Genomic DNA, 20175 nt, shown 5'->3' on the forward strand with positions numbered 1-20175 from the left:
TATATTTTTTTTTTTGAGACAGAGTCTCGCTCTGTCACCCAGGCTGGAGTGCAATGGCCAGATCTCAGCTCACTGCAAGCTCCGCCTCCCGGGTTCCCACCATTCTCCTGCCTCAGCCTCCCGTGTAGCTGGGACTACAGGCGCCCGCCACCTCGCCCGGCTAGTTTTTTGTATTTTTTAGTAGAGAGGGGTTTCACCGTGTTAGCCAGGATGGTCTCGATCTTCTGACCTCGTGATCCGCCTGTCTCGGCCTCCCAGAGTGCTGGGATTACAGGCTTGAGCCACCGCGCCCGGCCCTAATACCATATTTTTTCCATAGCTTTTCTGTGTTTAGATATACAAATCCTTACTGTACAGGTCTGTAGCCGAGGAGCAATATGCTGTACCATATGGCCTAGGTGTGCAGTAGGCTCCACTATCTAGGCTGGTCTAAGCACACTCTATGATGTTCTCCCATCAACAAAATCGCCTGATGATGCATTTCTGAGAATGTATCCTAGTCACTGCACAATGCATACCTCTATTGAAGAGCACTGTGTGATGCAGGCTACAGCTGAGTTCTGTGCACGATGTGGTTGGAGCCCTGAGGAAGGGGAGGGCTGTGGACTGAATGGTATCCCCCTCAATATTAGACGCTGAAGCTCTAGTCCCCAGTGTGACTGTATTTGGGGCAAGGGCCTATAAGGAGATGATGAAGATTAAGTGAGGGCATAAGGGTGGGCCTTGATCCAACAGGATTAGTGTCCTTATAAGAGACCAGAGAGCTTGGGTGCTACCTTCCCCCACCCCGTGGGAGGACATGGTGAGAAGGTGGCCGCGTGCAAGCCGGGAAGAGAGGCCTCTGGGACTTCTAGCCTCCAGAACTGAGAGAAAATAAATGTCTGTTGTTTAAGCTGCTCTGTCGATGGTATTTTTTTATGGCACCTGGAGCTAATACAGAATGATTCACCCTCCTGGGGAGAAGGGGCAGTGGGGGCAGTGGCCTCCTCTGGTTTCCGTGGCCCTCTGCAGAACTCCCTCCCTGCCCCTCCTCCTTGTGCCAAAGCACCCTTCTAAGGGCAGACCTGATCGCACTGTTCAGAGGTCCCCAAAGCCCACAGAAAAGGCCCAACTCCGGACCTCATGTGTCTCATCCCACTGGAGGAGCTTCCTCTCCCTTCTCTGCTGTCTTCTCAGGAGGGAAAGTTAAGGGTCTGCTTGACAACCCTCTGGGGAGAGGCCAGAATGGGGTGCTGCATTCCAGTGATGAGCTAGGGGTAAGCCTGCATGTCTCCTCCTGTGCTTTCCCAGAAGTGAATATACAGTGGATATGCAAGAAAGTAAAGACTGGGGCCGGGCGCGGTGGCTCAAGCCTGTAATCCCAGCACTTTGGGAGGCCGAGACGGGCGAATCACGAGGTCAGGAGATCGAGACCATCCTGGCTAACACGGTGAAAACCCGTCTCTAATAAAAAATACAAAAAAAAAACTAGCCAGGCGAGGTGGCGGGTGCCTGTAGTCCCAGCTACTCGGGAGGCTGAGGCAGGAGAATGGCGTGAACCCGGGAGGCGGAGCTTGCAGTGAGCCGAGATCTGGCCATTGCACTCCAGCCTGGGTGACACAGCAAGACTCTGTCTCAAAAAAAAAAAAAAAAAAAAAAAGAAAGTAAAGACTATCTTTACGAGTGAATGGCCGGGCGCGGTGGCTCACGCCTGTAATCCCAGCACTTTGGGAGGCCGAGGCAGGTGGATCACCTGAGGTCGGGAGTTCAAGACCAGCCTGACCAACATGGAGAAACCCCGTCTCTACTAAAAATACAAAATTAGCTGGGGTGGTGGCGGGCGCCTGTAATCCCAGCTACTCTGGAGGCTGAGGCAGGAGAATCGCTTGAACCCAGGAGGCGGAGGTTGCGGTGAGCCGAGATCGCACCATTGCACTCCAGCCTGGGCAAAAAGAGCGAAACTCTGTCTCAAAAAAAAAAAAAAAAAAAAAAAAAAAAAAAAGAATGAATTGAATCAGCCTGGGCATGGTGACTCACGCCTGTAATCCCAGCACTTTGGGAGGCTGAGGTGGGCAGATCACTTGAGGTCCGGAGTTTAAGACCAGTCTGGCCAACATGGTGAAACCCCATCTCTACTAAAAATACAAAAATTAGCTGAGTGTGGTGGTGGGCGCCTATAATCCCAACCACTCGGGAGGCTGAGGCAGGAGAATTGCTTGAACACAGTAGGCGGAGGTTGCAGTGAGCTGAGCTCACGCCACTGCACTCCAGTCTGGGTGACAGAGCAAGACGCGGTCTCAAAAAAAAAAAAAAAAAAAAAAAAAAGGAAGAATCAGGCTTAGCTCACTGGCACATGCTTGTAATCCCAGAAATTTGGGAGGCAGAGATGGGAGTGTCACTTGAAGCCAGGAGTTCCAGACCAGCCTGGGAAGCATGGTGAGACCCCTGCTTCTACAAAAAACTTTAAAAAAAATTAGCTGGGCATGGTGGCATGTGCCTGTCGTTCCAGCTACCTGGGATGCTGAGGTGGGAGGATCACTGGAACCTGGGAGTTTGAAGCTGCAGTGAGCCATGATTGCACCACTGCACTCCAGCCTAGTTGAGAGAATGAGAATCTGTCTCGGAAAAAAGAATGGAAGGATCAAACTGGGCGTGGTGATGCATGCTTGCCTGTAGGCCCAGCCTATAAGGGACCCTGAGGCAGGAGGATCATTTGAGCCTGGGAATTTGAGCCCAGTCTGAGCAACATAGTGAGATCCTGTCTAAAAAAGAAAAAAAGGAAGAATCAAATAATTGTTCCAAAGTCCTTCAAAATGAGTATTGGGTCCCAACTTGGCACTTTCCTGAGCAGAGATATGTCCCCTCTTTCTTCTTTAGTGAGGTATGCAGAATTTATCAGGCCCAGAGACATGAATATGGGACTTCAGGCAGGGCGTGGTGGCTCACGCCTGTACTCTCAGACTCAGGAGGCCAAGGTGAGGCCAAGGTGAGGCCAAGGTGGGAGCATCACTTTAGTCCAGGAGTTTTGAGACCAGCCTGGACAACATCAGGAGATCCTTTTCTCTTCAAAAACTTAAAAAAAAAAAAAAAAGCTGGGTATGGTGGCACACACCTGTGGTCCCGAGTCAGAAGGTTGAGGCTGCAGTGAGCTATGACCATACCAGTGCATTCCAGCCTGGGTACACAGCGAGACAGTGTCTCAAAATAATAATAATAATATGCTGGGTGCAGTGGCTCATTCCTGTAATCCAGCTCTTTGGGAGGCTGAAGTGGGCAAATCACTTGAGGTCAGGAGTTCGAGACTAGCCTGGCCAACATGGTGAAACCCTGTCTTTTCTAAAAATACAAAAATGAGCCAGGTATGATGGTGCATGCCTGTAATCCCAGCTACTTGGGAGGCTGAGGCAGGAGAATCGCTTAAGCCCAGGAGGTGGAGGTTGCAGTGAACCAAAATTATGCCACTGCACTCCAGCCTGGACGACAGAGCAAGACTCTGTCTCAAAACAAACAAACAAACAAACAAAAACCCAAAAAAAACAAACCAAAACAAAAAACAAAATAATAATGTAACAATGAAAAGAAAAAGAAATGAATATGGGACTTCGGTAACATATTTCGCATCCATGCCCAAGGGGCAATTGTTTAAAGGCATTTTGTTCCTGACTAGCTTAACCCATTATCTTCCTGTTTCTGGAATTTATGATACAAAGAATAATGTAGAGACAACCAATAGCTTACGTTGTTTTAATATGAATTCTTGTGGCCAGGGAAGCTGAAGTGATAGAATTGTTTGAGGCCAGGAGTTGAAGACCAGCTTCAGTGAGACCCATCTCAATTTTTTTAAAAAGAGCAATTCTTGGTAAACCACTTAGGAACTGCCTCTTCTTTTCTCAGAAAAACAGCATCTCTGGCCAGGTGCAGTGGTTCACACCTGCAATCCCGGCACTTTGGGAGGCTGAAGCAGGCAGGTCACGTGAGCCCAGGGGTTTGAGACCAACCCTGATAACATGGCGAAACCCTGTATCTACAAAAGATACAAAAAATTAACTGGGCATGATGGCACATGCCTGTAGTCCCAGCTATATGGGAGGCTGAGGTGGGAGGATCACCTGAGCCTGAGGAGGTTTGAGGCTGCAGTGAGCTGTGATCTCATCACTGCACTCCAGCCTGGGCAACGGAGTGAGACCCTGTCTCAAAAAATAATAAAATAGGCTGGGCACGGTGGCTCACGCCTGTAATCCCAACACTTTGGGAGGTCGAGGAAGGTGGATCACGAGGTCAGGAGCTCGAGACCAGCCTGACCAACATGGTGAAACTCAGTCTCTACTAAAAATATAAAAATTAGGCAGGTATGGTGGCACATGCCTTTTCCAGCTACTCAGGAGCTTGAGACAGGAGAATCGCTTGAACCCGGGAGGCAGAGGTTGCAGTCAGCTGAGATCCTGCCACTGAGCAAGACTCTGTCTCAAAAAATAAATAAATAAATAAAATAAAACAAAATAACATAAAAACTAACATAAAACAGCATTTTGTAACTGCTGCTAATTAACAGTGTATATTTAAAGCAACTCAAATCTCTGCTCCAGGGCCGAAGGTCTTAAATGTAGCAATAATAAACTTTTTTTTTTTTAAGAGCTCTGTCACTCAGGCTGGAATACAGTGGCACAATCACAGCTCACTGCAGCTTTGAACTCCTGGGCCCCAGCAATCCTCCCACCTTGGCTTTCCAAAGCGCTGGGATTACAGGTGTCAGTTACCTCACTCAGCCTTCTCCCTTCTATTTACCGTCTCCCTTCTATTTTAGTTTGTTATTCTACCCTTTTAAGAGCTAGTAGAGACGGAGTTTCCCTATGTTGGCCTCTCGATCTTCTGACTTTGTGATCCTCCCGCCTCGGCCTCCCATGGTGCTGGGATTATAGGCGTGAGCCACCGCGCCCGGCCCCACACACAGACATTTTCTACCAGACACTGCCACTGTTGACCTACAACATGTAGCTCATGTACTTTGAACAGTATGTACTTTGTAGAAGTGAACAGTCCTGGAACGTGTCCACCTTGGTGTACAGTAGGCCTTACAGCCTCACAGCACATGTGTTCTCTTTGTAGATGAAGTGTACACAGGGACCTACAGGCAGCTCTTCCACCCGGAGCAGCTGATCACCGAGAAGGAAGATGCAGCCAGTAATTACTCCAGAGGCCATTACACCATCGGCAAGGAGACCTGGTCCTGGACCGGATCCGCAAACTGGTAAGGAGAAGGCTTCGTGTGGACGTTGTCCTGCACGGGAGAACAGGCCTTGGATGGTGAAGGGAAGGTCATTTTCACAACACTTAGAGCAGCATCTCGAGTCCGACTGAGTCTGCAGCGTCTTACTATGAAGTGTGCTTAGTGATTTGTGCATAGATCTGTGTTGTCTGCTTTTCTTTGCTTCAAAGTGTGATGCACGTTCGTTATGGATGGTCTGAATCCATATCAACGCTCAGAGGCAAAGAGAAGTGGCCCTGGCTTGGTGGAGGTTGGTGGTGTGGCTCCCACGGGCATTGGCTCACGTTGTCTGGTTTCTCTCAGGCGGATCTGTGCACGGGACTGCGGGGCTTCTTCATCTTCCACAGCTTTGGGGGCGGCACTGGCTCTGGGTTCCTGTCTCTGCTCATGGAGTGGCTCTGGGTGGACTATGGGAAGAGTCCAAGCTAGAGTTTGCCATTTCCCCATCCCCCCAGGTCTCCACGGCCGTGGTGGAGCCCTACAACTCCATCCTGACCACCTACATGACCCTGGAACATTCTGACTGTGCCTTCATGGTCCACGGCAAAGCCACCTATGACATGTCAGTGCAACCTGGACATCGAGTGTCCCACATACACCAACCTCAGTCATCTGATTGGGCAGATCGTGTCCTCCATCACGGCCTCCCTGTGATTCAATGGGGCCCTGAATGTGGATCTGACAGAATTCCAAACCAACTTGGTGCCGTACCCCCATATCCACCTCCCCCTGGCCACCTACGCCCTGGTCATCTCAGCCAAGAAGGCCTACCACGAGCAGCTGTCCGTGGCCGAGATCGCCAAAGCCTGCTTTGAGCCAGCCAATCAGATGGTCGCTGTGACCCTTGCCACGGCAAGTACATGGCCTGCTGCATATTGTACAGGGGGGATGTGGTCTCCAAAGATGTCAGTGCGGCTGTCACCACCATTGAGAGCAAGCGCACCAACCAGTTTGTGGGTGGGTGTCCCACTGGATGTAAGGTAGGACTGGGTGAGGTGGAGTCCTTGTGCCGTCAGGAAGCAGCAGACCTGCAGAATAATGCTGCCTGTGAAGGCCCACATCCTCTGCTTGTCTGGAACTGTCACCTGCCCCTGTTCCATGGGCTAGGCTCGTGGGCATCAATCAGTGAACCAGGGTGATAATTAAGTCAGTGGTGTCTTTTGAACTTCCTTTGTGAGTCATCACACTATATATCTGTGGTGAACTTTTTGTGTTTTTTTAAGAATAAGGTATTTTTTGGAGGATTTTGGTGCCCCTTGCTTGGATAGCAGAATTTGTGTGGAAAAGACAGGTTGAACTTAGTAGAAATGTTATGGGCATTTTGGGGAATCATGTGGATGGTGTGTGTATTTTAACTTGGGCATCGTTGTAAACTGCTCTAAGTTCTACTTCATGTAAGTACGTCCACGTTGCACTGACATACGTCATAGGTGGCTTTGTTGTTGACCGTGAAGGCACAGTCAGAATGTTTGTCTGTAGAAATTATATCCAATGTAAATGTCCTTTGGAGTGTTTGATTTAAAGAGAGGCTATCAAGAATCTTTTTTTTTTTTTTTTTTTTTTGAGACGGAGTCTTGCTCTGTCGCCCAGGCTAGAGTGCAGTGGCCGGATCTCAGCTCACTGTAAGCTCTGCCTCCCGGGTTTTTTCACACCATTCTCCTGCCTCAGCCTCCCCAGTAGCTGGGACTACAGGCGTCCACCACCTCACCTGGCTAGTTTTTTTTTTTTTTTGTACTTTTTAGTAGAGACGGGGTTTCACTGTGTTAGCCAGGATGGTCTTGATCTCCTGACCTCGTGATTCGCCTGTCTTGGCCTCCCAAAGTGCTGGGATTACAGGCGTGAGCCACTGCGCCCGGCCAATAATCTTTTTGTGATAAAAACAGCACCATCTTTATTTCTCTTTTGGGAAGCCTAGTAGTTTTGGCCTGTGTTTGCCTCAGACAGAAAATCTGTCCCCACCTTCCACTGACACATGGAAGAAAGCTTGTGGTCCCCTTTCAGCTTTTCCAGGAGTTGGTGACTAAATCCTGTCGCTTCTTCCTCTGTCGGACCTGTGTGTCCTCTGCTTTGCTTTCCCTGCCTCCTCTGGCTGAGACACCCACTGCCTCTGGGGAGACCACTGCAGTCAGCTCTGACTGGGAATTCCTACTCTGGGCTTCTCTTCCTCTCCTTCAGGGGTTAGCATGGCTGCTGGACTAGCCACCTAATTTTGTAAGTAAGGTTTTGTCTGAACACAGTCACCACACCCCTTCATTGCAGATCGATTTTGCTGTCCAGCCTCAGAGTGGGGTCGGTGTGACAGAGCCCATGTGCCTGTAAGGCCTAGAATTTGTATGATCTTGTCCTTTATAGGACGGGTTTGTTGATCCCTGCTCTAGTTGACCCCATGCACCACTCAGGACGTGTTATTCCCAAGTTCTGAAACTTGGAATGCTTCCCTTTTGGTTCCCACCTTGGAATGTCACTTCCTACTCAAGCAAGCACACGGACTACTCTTGCTGCTGCGGTAGCTTCATTCAAGTGATCTTTGACCTGTCACCTTTGCATATTTCACAGCGCCTTGTTTGGTGGGACAGCATGGGGTATGACCTTCCCCGTGGTATCACAGTTGTGTACTCAGAATCTATCTGGGTGGAAAAAGTTTAGCTGTGGAATTTTATTACTATCTTGTAAAACCCTCTGGAGTAAATAATCTATAAAGAAGACAGGCAGGGTACATTTTCAGAGGGAAGACAGTCTTCACCTGGGCACCTATCACATGTCACAGTTGCTAGGACACAGCCCTTCGGGCAGCTTGGGACCCTGCCAGGGTGGCCACCTCAAGGCTCCTTTCTCTTTATTCCTTGTCTGGAACCGTCACCCTGCCTGGCACAGAGAAGGGCTTAGTGAGGTTTGTGGGGGTGAACTGAGCATTCTCCTAGTCACCTAGAGGGTGTCTTCTGCGTGAGGAAAAGTAGCCACCATTTCTAGGTTTGTTACAAGCTTCATGGACTGCTTTCTTCCCCTTCTCTGGCAGGTGGGCATTAACTACCAGCCCCTGACGGTGGTCCCTGGGGGAAACCCGGCCAAGTTGCAATGGGCCATGTGCATGCTAAGCAACATCATAGCCATCACCAAGGCCTGGGCCTGCCTGGAACATAAGTTTGGTCTCATGTATGCCAGGCAGGCCTTTGTGCACTGGTACATGCGGGAAGGCATGGCGGAGGGGGAGTCCTCTGAGGCTTGCAAGGACCTGGCAGCTCTGGGGGATTATGAAGAGGTGGGCGTGGATTCCGTGGAAGCGGAGGCTGAAGAAGGTGAAGAATAGCGAGGGGAGGGTGCGGTGGACTCTCTCCTGCCACCCCCACCATGGCTGCTTTCAAGCTGTTTGCAACTCAAGTTTCTCTACAAAACCAAGACCTCTGTGTGTCGTGCTGCTTGGCTCTGCCTACAGGAGCAGGTGGGACCCCAGAGCCTGCGTGGACAGTCGGTGGGGTCCCAGCCTGCCCTGCTGGCGTGGGGTTGGGGTGCAGCACGAGTGTATGTCCTTAAGGAGCTGCCATGGAAGTATTTGACCCAGGGGAAACAGTGTTTTCCCAAGCCAAGCGTTCAGTGGATAGGTTTCCTCAATTCTAGGAAAGCGAAGTCAGGGTTTCAACTGAATTTGCAATTTCTGGGGCTTGTCTATTAATGGGATGTGCTGGCTAAAAAGAAGAGCCTAGAAGTAGAGTGTTTAAATCTGAGGTATGTGAAAGGGGCTTGTCCATGAAATCCCTAAAGCTGTGGGTCAAATGTGTCAGGTCAGGACATTTTAGAAGGGGGAAGGAGTGTTACTGAGTTCTCCACGGTATTTGTGACCCACAGAAGGTCACAACACACCCATCCTGACCCCCACTGCTCCACGGTAACCTGGAAGGCAGCGTTTACCCTCCAGGCGCACACACGGTCGCCTTGCCCCTCAGCACTGTCAACTGTCTTGGTAGAAAACCTTGCACTTCAAGTGAAGCGTGTTGACGTCTGTTTATAGAAGACCTGGGAATCCAGGAATCTTTTCTCAGAACCAAAGTCAGCTCCGGGAAGTTGACTCACGGTGAAGTGACCTGGTTAGTTCAGCTGTGGCACAACCAGGACCTGCACAAAGACCTCATTGTAAGTTTGTGCCATAATATCATCAAAAAACAGCAGAGAACATATGACCCGGACCCTCTGCATCTCAGAAAGGCTTATTATCAACTGAAGGAGACAACATGTAGCCTTTGCTGGGGACAGTGGTCTGACAAGTCTCTGGCCCATCCAGGTGCTGCCCTGCATAGGGCTCTTCCCAGGCCTGCCCCACGTGGGCAGCCTGGTAGCGCTGGGCTGGCAGGGTGTCCCCTGGCTGGATCCTTTGCGGCCATTGCATTCCAACCGGGCCACCGCTCCCCCGAGGGACATGCTGCCTTTGTTTCTCCCTGAGGAGACACAAAGCACAACCAACAGGAACGGGCGAGCCCTGTAACTGCAGCACCTACTGAACTGTGCTCCTTGAGCAACATTTGTGTCTGCACATTTCCCTCAAAGTCACTTCAAGCTGAAGGCCCTATATCAGTCCCGAATCCTGAGGCTCAGAACCGCCAAAGGCAGGTCATGCCCCAGAGGGCTTTGGCCAGGGGTCTATTTAGGGAAGGGTAAGCGTGTCTGGTCCATACCTGGCCTGGACAAGGAACCTGGTCTGCCCTGATGGTGCCAGCAGCAGGGACTTGCCGCTTCATCCTCCAGGTGTGTTCACGCTGAACTGTACATCTGAGCTGCCTCAGACGGTGACAGGCAAGAAACACCGCAATCACCAAGTACTGGAATCGGGTTTCTTGCTTTGATTTTGGAAGCTCTCACATTGTTTCCTACCTACCCCAGTGTTCTGCAAACAGTGGTCAAGCCTCTTGCTTTTAGGTTTAGCTACTGGATTTCATGACTGGGTGTCTGCTGTGGTCTGAATGCTTGACACTTCCCTTCTGACCACCAGAGAGTCTCAGATGAAGACCACCGGTTCAGATTTCCCTTGATTTGTAATTTGCTTACTCTTTTTTGTGAAGATAGGAAGATCTGCAACCACGCTTGGGCCAGAGCTTTATTTTAATGGGATGGATTTCCCTGGGCTTGATGTTGTCAGCATCAGCAAGACTGAGAGGACCCTCCAGGGCACAAATGTGCCTGCATAGATGGCTTGCCCGTGGGGTCACAGCCCCCGATGTGGAGTGCCTTGGCCAGGGCTCTCCTCTGCTCCAGCCCGGTCTGCCCCATAGGCTGTAACCAGGGCATGTGTCCCCTGCTTGACTTACAGTGTTGGGTCCTCTATTTTGTCCCCCCACCTTTTCCTTTGTCCTGACCGAGAGTGTGTCTTGACTGCTCTGTGACCTGGTCAGCTGCATGTTCCCCCTGCAGGCTGGAACCCTAGCTGAGGCCTTGCTTCTTACCAGACACTGATAAACATGTTGTTTGTTGCCTGAAGCACTGAAAGATCTGACATGTTGCTAAGCATGTGGAAACTGGCCCCGCCCCCAGCCAAATTCTCTGCACCCTCATATAAATTCCACACCCCACCCCCACACTGCAGCATGCCTAGGCAGAAACCTCCTTCCTGGCTGTCCCTCGTGAGGCCATACTGCAGCCCTGTGTGTATGGAAGTCCCCCTAACACAAATGCTTTGGACTGACCACCCTGGCGTTAAGTGCTTCTGCCTTGGGAATCCCGCTGGCTCTCATCCCAACTGGCTCTCAGTCACCCAAGTGGAAGATCTGGGGCAGTCCCTTGCGGGAGCTCTCCTGCCACCACTTTTGGGGTGACACCAGCTGACGGTTCAGCCAACAGAACACCCACTCAATCCTGGTTCTTCCCTGGCCTCTTACCAAGTTTAGTCAAATAGCCTGCAATGGGAAACCGCGCTCTTGGAGGAAAGATGCAACCGGGTGTTTTAGGGATCCATCAGAACATTTCTGTTTCACCATTTGTCACCTTGAACAAGTGGAGGCTCCTGTGTCTGAGACGCCATGGATCTTGGCTACTCCAGAGGCCACTCCAGCTCCCTTTCTATGCCAATACTGAAAACAAAATTCTCCCCAAACCCCTGCAGGGATAGGACGGCCCTCCTTGTGAGTTTCTGGGGAGTTCTTCCTCAGAGAATGAGATCTTCGCTGCTCAGTGAGTGGTGAAGGTTATGGTGGTGTCATGCTTGGAACTCTGTCAGCTTGGCACACTCCACTCAAGAAAGATGGAGTCAGGGCTGCCCAGAACCAAGGAGGGGCACAGCCAGAAGCATGTGGTGGGTGAAGTTTGGCCACCTCAGTCTACCAGTGACTTGTGAAAAAGGCACAAGGCACAGAATGGCCACCACATATTTCCTTTAGTGCAAACTGCCATTATTTTAGTCTCCACTGACTGGTCACGGGGAAGGATCCCGTCTCCCATGAGCAGATGGGCCCCACCACCCTGCAGCAGCTCCCACAATGGGCCAGCATCCTCCTCTGAGGCCACAGGCCCTCTGCGGGCCAGGCCAGACGGAGTCAGATCGTCGTAGCCGTGGTGTTTAGGTGCCCACGTGCTCTCAGGGTGACTAACTCCCACCTCCCCACAGCACACGGCAGGGCAGACCTGGGCCTGACTCAGAGCTGGCTTCCCTTCAGCTTGGTGCCATCTGAGCTTCCTCTCTCCCTCTCAGTAATGACTCGGTCCCTTTTGGAAACAAGCATGAGAGGGAAACAGAAAGGAAGAAAGAAATTTTTTTTTTTTTTTTTTTTTGAGATGGAGTCTCGCTCTGTCACCCAGGCTGGAGTGCAGTGGTGCGATCTCGGCTCACTGCAAGCTCCGCCTCCCAGATTCGCACCATTCTCCTGCCTCAGCCTCCCAAGTATCTGGGACTATAGGCGCCTGCCACCACACCTGGCTAAATTTTTTTGTATTTTTAGTAGAGATAGGGTTTCACCGTGTTAGCCAGGATGGCCTCGATCTCCTGACCTTATGATCCACCCACCTCAGCCTCCCAAAGTGCTGGGATTACAGGCTTGAGCCACAGTGCCTGGCCAATAAGGGTTTTTAAATTTTTTTAAACATTTTTTTGGTTTTTAGAGACTGAGTCTTTTTTTTGTTTTGTTTTGTTTTGTTTTGAGACGGAGTCTCGCTCTGTCTCCCAGGCTGGAGTGCAGTGGCACTATCTCGGCTCACTACAAGCTCTGTCTCCCGGGTTCACGCCATTCTCCTGCCTCAGCCTTCTGAGTAGCTGGGACTACAGGTGCCCACCACTGCGCTTGGCTAATTTTTTTTTTTTTGTATTTTTAGTAGAGACGGGGTTTCACCATGGTCTCGATCTCCTGACCCCGTGATCTGCCTGCCTTGGCCTCTCAAAGTGTTGGGATTACAGGCGTGAGCCACCGTGCCAGGCCTAGAGACTGAGTCTTGCTCTGTCACCTGAGCTGGAGGGCAATGATGCAATCACAGTTCAGTGCAGCCTTGAAGTCATGGCCTCAAGCAGTAGCTGGGACTGCAAGCATGTGGCCACACCTGACTAATAATGCTTATCTTTAAATCTGACAGGGCTGACAAACCCTGGAAATATGAAACCAACATAACTTTAAGCCATAATGGATATTAAGAAAACAATTCTGGGAAATATGAAATAAACAGCCTTGTTGCTCTCACACATACACACAAAAGAAAGAAAAGAAAAGAAAACAATTCTGGAACCCTTCAACAATCATGTGCTCTTGGGGTTAGTGGGGAGCCCTGTTCAAGCCTCCCCACTTTATGAAGGACGAGGAGGCCCAGAAGAGAATGGCCTACAGTGTCTTGCAGTGGGAAAACCAACTTTTTTAGCTCTGCTCCCTTGGGAGGGGCTACTGAGTCAGACGGGTTGGACAGTGGGGTTGAACCAAGTGTGGCTGCAGGTTGGGATGGGAGGTTGGGGTGACTGATACCGCCAGGCCTGGTCCCTGGAGGGTCCTCCTATGAACCAAAAATAGTCAATGTCCACTGAATGTTAAAACAGACTTCACGCTGTAATCCCAGTGGTTTGGGAGGCTGAGGCAGGAGGATTCCTTGAAGCCAAGAGTTCAAGACCAGCTGGGGCAAAAAAGTGAGACCCTATCTCTAAAAAAACAAAACACAACCCCCCCCAAAAAAAAACACACAAAAGCTGTGCGTGGTGGCCTGCACCTGTAGTTCCTGTTACTCAGGAGGCTGAGGTGGGAGGATCACTTGAGCTCAGGAGTTTGAGGCTGCAGTGAGCCATGATTGCACCACTGCAGGGAGGGAAGGAGGGATGGCGACTACCTCTAAAAAAAAAAAATTAGATTAACAAAACTTAAAAATATAAAAATAAAAAAACAACAAAACCCAAAACAGCCTGGCTCATTCTCTTCAAGGTCAGTGCTCCTGCTACTCTGAAACCAGCTGGTGGCCACTACACATTCTGTGAGCCCCTAACGAAGCAAACCCCAAAATGCAGCCGCCTGTCAGCCTCCCATGATCTGGGGAATCCCTGAAACTGCGGAGTGGGCCAGACCAAGGTGGGACGTCCTCTGCCATTTACCTTTGGTGTGGCCTATGTGCGCCTGGGCAGAGCTGGTTGGGGAATGAAGATCTGTCCCTTCTTGCTGGTCCCCAAGGGTGGCCTTTCTGGTTTTGTAGTGGCAGCGCGACCTTGCGGCGACATGGGCTGACCAACATTTGTGTTAGGAAGGAAAACAGGCAGAGGTGAGGTGAGAGAACTGAGAGGGAAGGAAACCACCACTGGCCCTGCTTGAGAAGCAGCCACAGTCAGGGCAGGCGGCATCAGCAGTGGTGTCTCACCGGCGGGGCTGGGGGCTGCACAGCAGACCCGTTAGTCTGTGGCTCGCCTAATGCTCCCATCGGACAGTGCTGCTACAGCACATTCACGACACACCTTCAGCAACCCCAAGTCAGGGGCGTGAGCCACACATGCAATTTTTTATTTTTATTTTTATTTTTTGAGACGGAGTTTTGCTTTTGTTGTCCAGGCTGGAGTGCAATGGTGCAATCTCCACTCACCACAACCTCCGCCTCCCGGGCTCAAGCGATTCTCCTGCTTCACCCTCCCAAGGACTACAGGCACGCACCACCACGCCTGGCTAATTTTGTGTTTTTAGTAGAGATGCGGTTTCACCATGTTGGTCAGGCTGGTCTCAAACTCCCGACCTCAGGTGATCCACCAGCCTCAGCCTCCCAAAGTGCTGGGATTACAGGCATCAGCCAGCGCCCCCAGCTACAATTTAAAATTTTCTGGTAACCACTAGAAAATTAAATTTCTAGTGAAATTAATTCAAATAATATATTTCAATTAATCCAAAATATCCAACATATTATAATTTCAACATGTAATCAGTACATAAGTTATTCATGAAATGTTGCAATCACTGTTTTTTTCCTTTTTATTTAAATAGAGATGGGATTTCACCATATTTCCTAGGCTGGTCTCAAACTCCTGGACTCAAGTGATCCACCCACCTTAGCCTCCCAAAGTGCTGAAATTACAGGTATGAGCCACTGTGCCTGGACGGCATTCACTTCTGTTCTTTTGTTTGTAGAGACTGGATCTCGCTATGTTGCCCAGGCTGGTCTTGAACTCCTGGCCTCAAGTGATCCTCCTGCCTCTGCCTCCCAGTGTTGGGATTATAGCTGTGAGCCACCATGCCCTGTATTCACTTTTGTACCAGTCCTTTGGCACCTGCTGTGCATAACACACACAGTGCAGTGACCATGCCAGCCATATATAGCTCGTGGTTCCTGCATCAGGCAGCACAGCTCATGTGAGACTCACGGCTTCCACATAGCAAACGTCATCATCTTACATGCTCTGGACAACTTTTTTTTTTTTTTTTTTTTTTGAGACGGAGTTCACGGTCTGTCGCCCAGGCAGGAGTGCAGTGGTGCGAACTCGGCTCACTGCAAGCTCCACCTCCCGGGTTCCGCCATTCTCCTGCCTCAGCCTCCCGAGTAGCTGGGACTACAGGCGCCTGCCACCATGCCTGGTTAATTTTTCTTTTTTTATATATTTTTTTAATAGAGATGGGGTTTCGCCGTGTTAGCCAGGATGGTCTGGATCTCTCAACCTTGTGATCCGCCTGCCTCGGCCTCCCAAAGCGCTGGGATCACAGGCTTGAGCCACCATGCCTGGCTCTGGACAACTTTTAAAAATGTGTAGTTTCCCTAAACTTAAAAGACCCCTTGATGAATTTCCTTTTCCCTCAATGACTCCAGACCCTCACCACGACAAGCATCACCCCCTGTTCTTCTGGGGTCTTCTGTTTCCCCCTCCCTGTGGGTGTGAGTGAGCCTGTTGGTGGTGCTCCCTGCAGGCTGTCTGGATGGCTGGGGACAGGCATCCAGAGAAGCCTGGGCGCCTGCTGCAGTTCACAGAGGCAGGCTTGAGTGGGCCTGGCCCACGGCCTGGAGAACTCCACACCTGAGTCCTGTGTGAAATCTATGTCCTCTATGTCCCCCAGGTGGATCACTCTGACAACCCCCCCTTATGTTCTCCAGATTCTGCCATTACTGGGACAGCTGGGGCTCCGTGTGTTCAGATGTTGCAACATGCGGGCATCAGACAGCTCTCGGTATCCCATCTGCTGGCTCTACCTCTCATTCCACAGCACACTCCTGGAGTGGCCCCATCTCTGCCCCACTCCCCTCCACCTTCTCCCCAGGTTCCCCTCTATCCCTACGAGGCATCCCCCCAGGGCCTCTGTGCCCTCATATCCTGGCCTTCTGCTGCCCAGCCTACAGGACAGAGTCCTCGAAAAGTAAAGACCCTGAGGAGTCCAGCATGCCAGGTCACTCCTGTCCTCGTGCTTTGGGCTTCTTCCCACTTCTCTTGGAACCCCCGTTCACTCACATGGCACCCCGATCCTTCTGGTCCCTCTATGCCAGGGTTCCCAGCGCCATGACTCCTGCATACATCTTTTTTTTTTCTTTTTTTTCTTGAGTTGGAGTCTTGCTCTGTCTCCCATGCTGGAGTGCAGTGGCATGATCTCACCTCACTGCAACCTCCGCCTCCCAGGTTCAAGTGATTCTCATGCCTCAGCCTCCCGAGTGGCTGGGATTATGCCACAACACCTGGCTAATTTTTGTTTGTTTGTTTGTAGAGATGGGTTTTTGCCATGTTGGCCAGGCTGGTCTCTAACTCTGGACCTCAGGCCATCCACCCGCCTTGGTCTCCCAAAGTGCTGGGATTACAGGCATGAGCCACCATGCCTGGCCCCCGAATACATCTTGACTGTGTCCTGCTATCTCCCTCCTCCCGCCCTGGGCCCACCAGCGCCTGGACAGCACTCTGCCTCACCCACCACCTCCCACCACCCCAGCTCACACCTTCGGGGCCTTGTTGACCCCTCCTATCCCACCCTGTGTAACCCTTACTGCTCTTCTGCTCAGAAACCTCCTCCTCTCTCCATCACTGGTGGTTTTTCTCACCACCTCTCACTGGACCAAGTGTGACCATCTCACTTCCCTGCCACACCCTCTGCACTGAGAGCTGGGCCCAGCACCCAGAATTCCTGACTGAGTGGCAATATCCCCTGGAATGACAAGGACTCTGTTCCCAGATTCTTCTTCCCCTTGCAAACCTGTCCTTCAATTGCTCATCTCAGCCTGCAGTCCATGCACTACCCCGGCCTGTCCCTCAGCCCCTTCCCACCTTCCCTTGGGCCTGAGCTCTGGGTGGCAGTGAGGTGGGCGCTGTGGGGAGGAGCATACAGGAGGTGTGACCAGAGCTCCCTGGGCTCTCACAGTCCCCTGGCTCTGGGTCCCTGGTCTCATCACAGCTGGTGACACCTGGAAGGTGGCCCCAACTCAGGAGTGAGGGGGGCAAGGGGGCTGAGTGCTGGAGTGTGGCCAGGGGACCAGCACACAGCATCTGTGTGGTGCTGCCCAGGACGCTTGGGGAGGGCGGGAGCCTCTGTTTCAGCCTCCAGACTTCCTGTCTGGAGAGGGGATAGCTTCTAAGAGGCCGAGGTGTTTGTCACGCCTGGGGCTGTGCTCTCCAGCACAGCACACCACCCCTCGGCCTGCTGTCCTCCCCTGGGGTGGGGGGAGTTCTTTATAGGGCACAAGTCTCACTCACCACAGTTCACCTCTGGGGTGTGGGGTGTTGATCCTGTCCCCGGATGCCAGCCCAACTGTGGGCCATACCACGTCTCTAATAAACAGAGCCACAAATCGTGCCCTGTCACTAAGTTGCAGGGCAGCGATGGCCTACATGGTCCTGCCCTTGCAACTTACAGGTTTTCCTGCCTACTGGGGCCAGGCACTTTCCATGGAAACAAGGGAGAGCACCAACCCCCAGAGATAAGTCAATAAAAGCGGCCTGAGAAAGAACAGGCAGCAAGAGAGGCGGAGGGAATGGGGCAGGGCTGGAGAGAAAGGTGAGTGCGTGGCAGCCAGGCTGTGGGGCAGAACCCGAGAGGCTGCAGGCCGAGGGCCCGAGGAAAAAGTGGGCCTCACAGTGGGGCTACCGTTCCTGGCAGAGAGAAAGGAGTTCTCTGGAGGTCAGAGAGAGACACAAAGAGAACAGAGCATGAGGTCAGTGAGGCCAGTGCACAGTTGCCTGGGGCCTCCCAGGGCAGGGGGACTGAGTGCCCAAGCCCTGCCCCCATGGGGGCAGCCTGCTCTCCACCCCTTCTCAGGATGCCAGTGTGGGTGTCCTCATGCTTCAGGCAGGGAGCCAGCCCTGGGCCTCCTTCCAGTGGCCTGGAGGTTCTGCTGCATTTCAGAGGGAGCCCTCAGGAGCAGAAGCAACACGCGGGGAGGATGAGCAGGGACCGAAGCTCCACCATGACAAATCTCGGCCTCAGCATCTGCTGGTCAGCCCCAGTCACCATGCTGGACAGAGGAGGCCCTTCAGGCCCCACAGGTCTCTGTGGGAGTTCTGCCTCTGACTCCGGTCCTGCAATCCTCAGAGGGAAGCTGGCCAGGGATGGCGAAGCCCCTGCACAGGAACCTGGGCCCAGGTGGGGTACAGGCAGGGGGTGGCGGGAAGAGCTCTGCCTGCCCTGCTTCCTGGGCACTTCCCTGGACGCTGTGATGCCATAAGACAGGGACCAAAACTGTGCTTTTAAAAAATTTTTTTAATTAAAAAAAATTTTTTTTTTGAGAGGAGTCTCACTCTGTCACCCAGGCTGGAGTGTAATGGCATAATCTCAGCTCACTGCAATCTCCGCCTCCTGGGTTCAAGCGATTCTCTTGCCTCAGCCTCCAGAGTAGCTGGGATTACAAGCATGCGCCACCACTCCCAGCTAATTTTTGTATTTTTAGTAGAGACAGGGTTTTACCATTTTGGCTACGCTGATCTCCAACTCTTGACCTCAAATGATTCGCCGGCCTCAGGCTTCCAAAATGCTGGGATTACAGGCGTGAGGCACCAATCCTGGCTCAAAACTGTCTTTTAAAAAAACTTTTCTTTTGTGGGGGCTGGGCGCGGTGGCTCACGCCTGTAATCCCAGCACTTTGGGAGGCCAAGGCGAGCGGATCACGAGGTCAAGAGATCAAGATATCCTGGCCAACATGGTAAAACCCTGTCTCTGCTAAAAATACAAAAATATTAGCTGGGCGTGGTGGCGGGTGCCTGTAGTCCCAGCTACTGGGGAGGCGGAGGTTGCAGCGAGCCAAGATCGCACCACTGCACTCCAGCCTGGCGACAGAGCGAGACTCCGTCTCAACCTTCCCGCCTTGGCCTCCCAAAGTGCTGGGATTACAGGCGTAAGCCAACGCGCCTAGCCCAAAGTCGTCATTCCACAAAGTGGTCTTGATTCCTGACTTTGTGGAATGGAGGTATGAGTGAAGAGGCGGAGAAGCCCTTGCCCGCCTGGAGCACCCTGGACACGCGCTCTGTGTCCACCTGGCCTGGACGTGCCTCCTAAGGATAGCAGCGAGGCCAGGGAGCAGAGCCCACGGATGGGCCCTGTAGGGGCTCGGCTGAGACCGAGACAGGCGTGATCATTCAGGGCTAAGCCTCCGCTGCGCCGCGCCTACCCCTCCCCGCTCCGCCCCCCTCCTTCCCCGGCCACTGGGGCAGGGATGACGGGCCCGGCTCTGACTTAGGGTCTCGGGCACGCTCGACGTGAGCAGAGACAAGGCCGCAGAGTCCTGGGGCTCGCTCGCCAACCTCTGCCAGGCACACATCGACTTGAGCATCTGGAAGACGGCCAGGGGGCCATGTTCAACTTCAGCAGGTCCACCAGGGTCCCGGCAGGGACAGACGCCGGGTCGGTGAGCCCTGTCCGCCCAGCGCGGACCCGGGCCCCTCCCTGAAGACCCGACAAGGGCGAGAGCCTCCTCCCGACCAGCGAGCCCGGACTGACAGGGAGAGCACAGGTCGGGGCGTCGGGGGGCGCGCGGCCGCCGTCCGTCCAGCTCACTTGAACACCTCGGGGTCGATGGTGCCGCCCACCACCTGCTCTAGCTCTTACAGCTCCATCTCCTCAGCGCTCAGCGCCTTCTTCCGCTGCAGTGAGAGCTTCTGCCGGGCAACCTCCAGCCCCGGGGGCGCCGTGCGCCCCAGCCCAGGCACTGCGCCCTGCGCCGGCGCTCCCACCGTACCCCCTAGCAGTTGCGCCTGCAGCCCTCTCCCTGCAGCGCCAGTGCCCGGCCTCCCAGGCGGCAGTGGCTGACCGCAGGGGCCCGCTCCTTGGTGGTCAGGGCCTAGGGAGGCCCTGGCCGAGCATTGGTCATACTTGCTTAGGTGGCAGCACCCAACCCAGTGCCAGGCATACATTGAACGCTCAGTAAAATTTGCCTGTTGCAAGAAAGCGTACAATTGTCTTATCCGCGCAGGTGTCCCACTAGGGGGCGCTCCAAGGCGGCACTAAGCGCCCTGCTTAGGCGCACGCTCACTCCTTGCTGGAGAGAACGTGCTTGCACGTAATGGTAAGGGAAGAGGACGCCACTGCGCAGGCGCATTCAGTGGC

The 20175-nt window shown here is 52.6% G+C and overlaps 2 pseudogenes; one reads left to right on the forward strand and one right to left on the reverse strand.

Annotated features, from left to right (window-relative positions):
• The first annotated feature begins 510 nt into the window (after positions 1 to 510).
• LOC100430390 (tubulin alpha-3 chain-like) lies at positions 511 to 8552 on the forward strand (annotated as a pseudogene).
• Positions 8553 to 9328: 776 nt separating this feature from the next.
• LOC144331486 (mitotic-spindle organizing protein 2B-like) lies at positions 9329 to 20111 on the reverse strand (annotated as a pseudogene).
• Positions 20112 to 20175: the final 64 nt, after the last annotated feature.

The sequence above is a fragment of the Macaca mulatta genome, chromosome 10, assembly GCF_049350105.2.
Source record: "Macaca mulatta isolate MMU2019108-1 chromosome 10, T2T-MMU8v2.0, whole genome shotgun sequence".
NCBI classification, from domain to species: Eukaryota; Metazoa; Chordata; class Mammalia; order Primates; family Cercopithecidae; genus Macaca; species Macaca mulatta.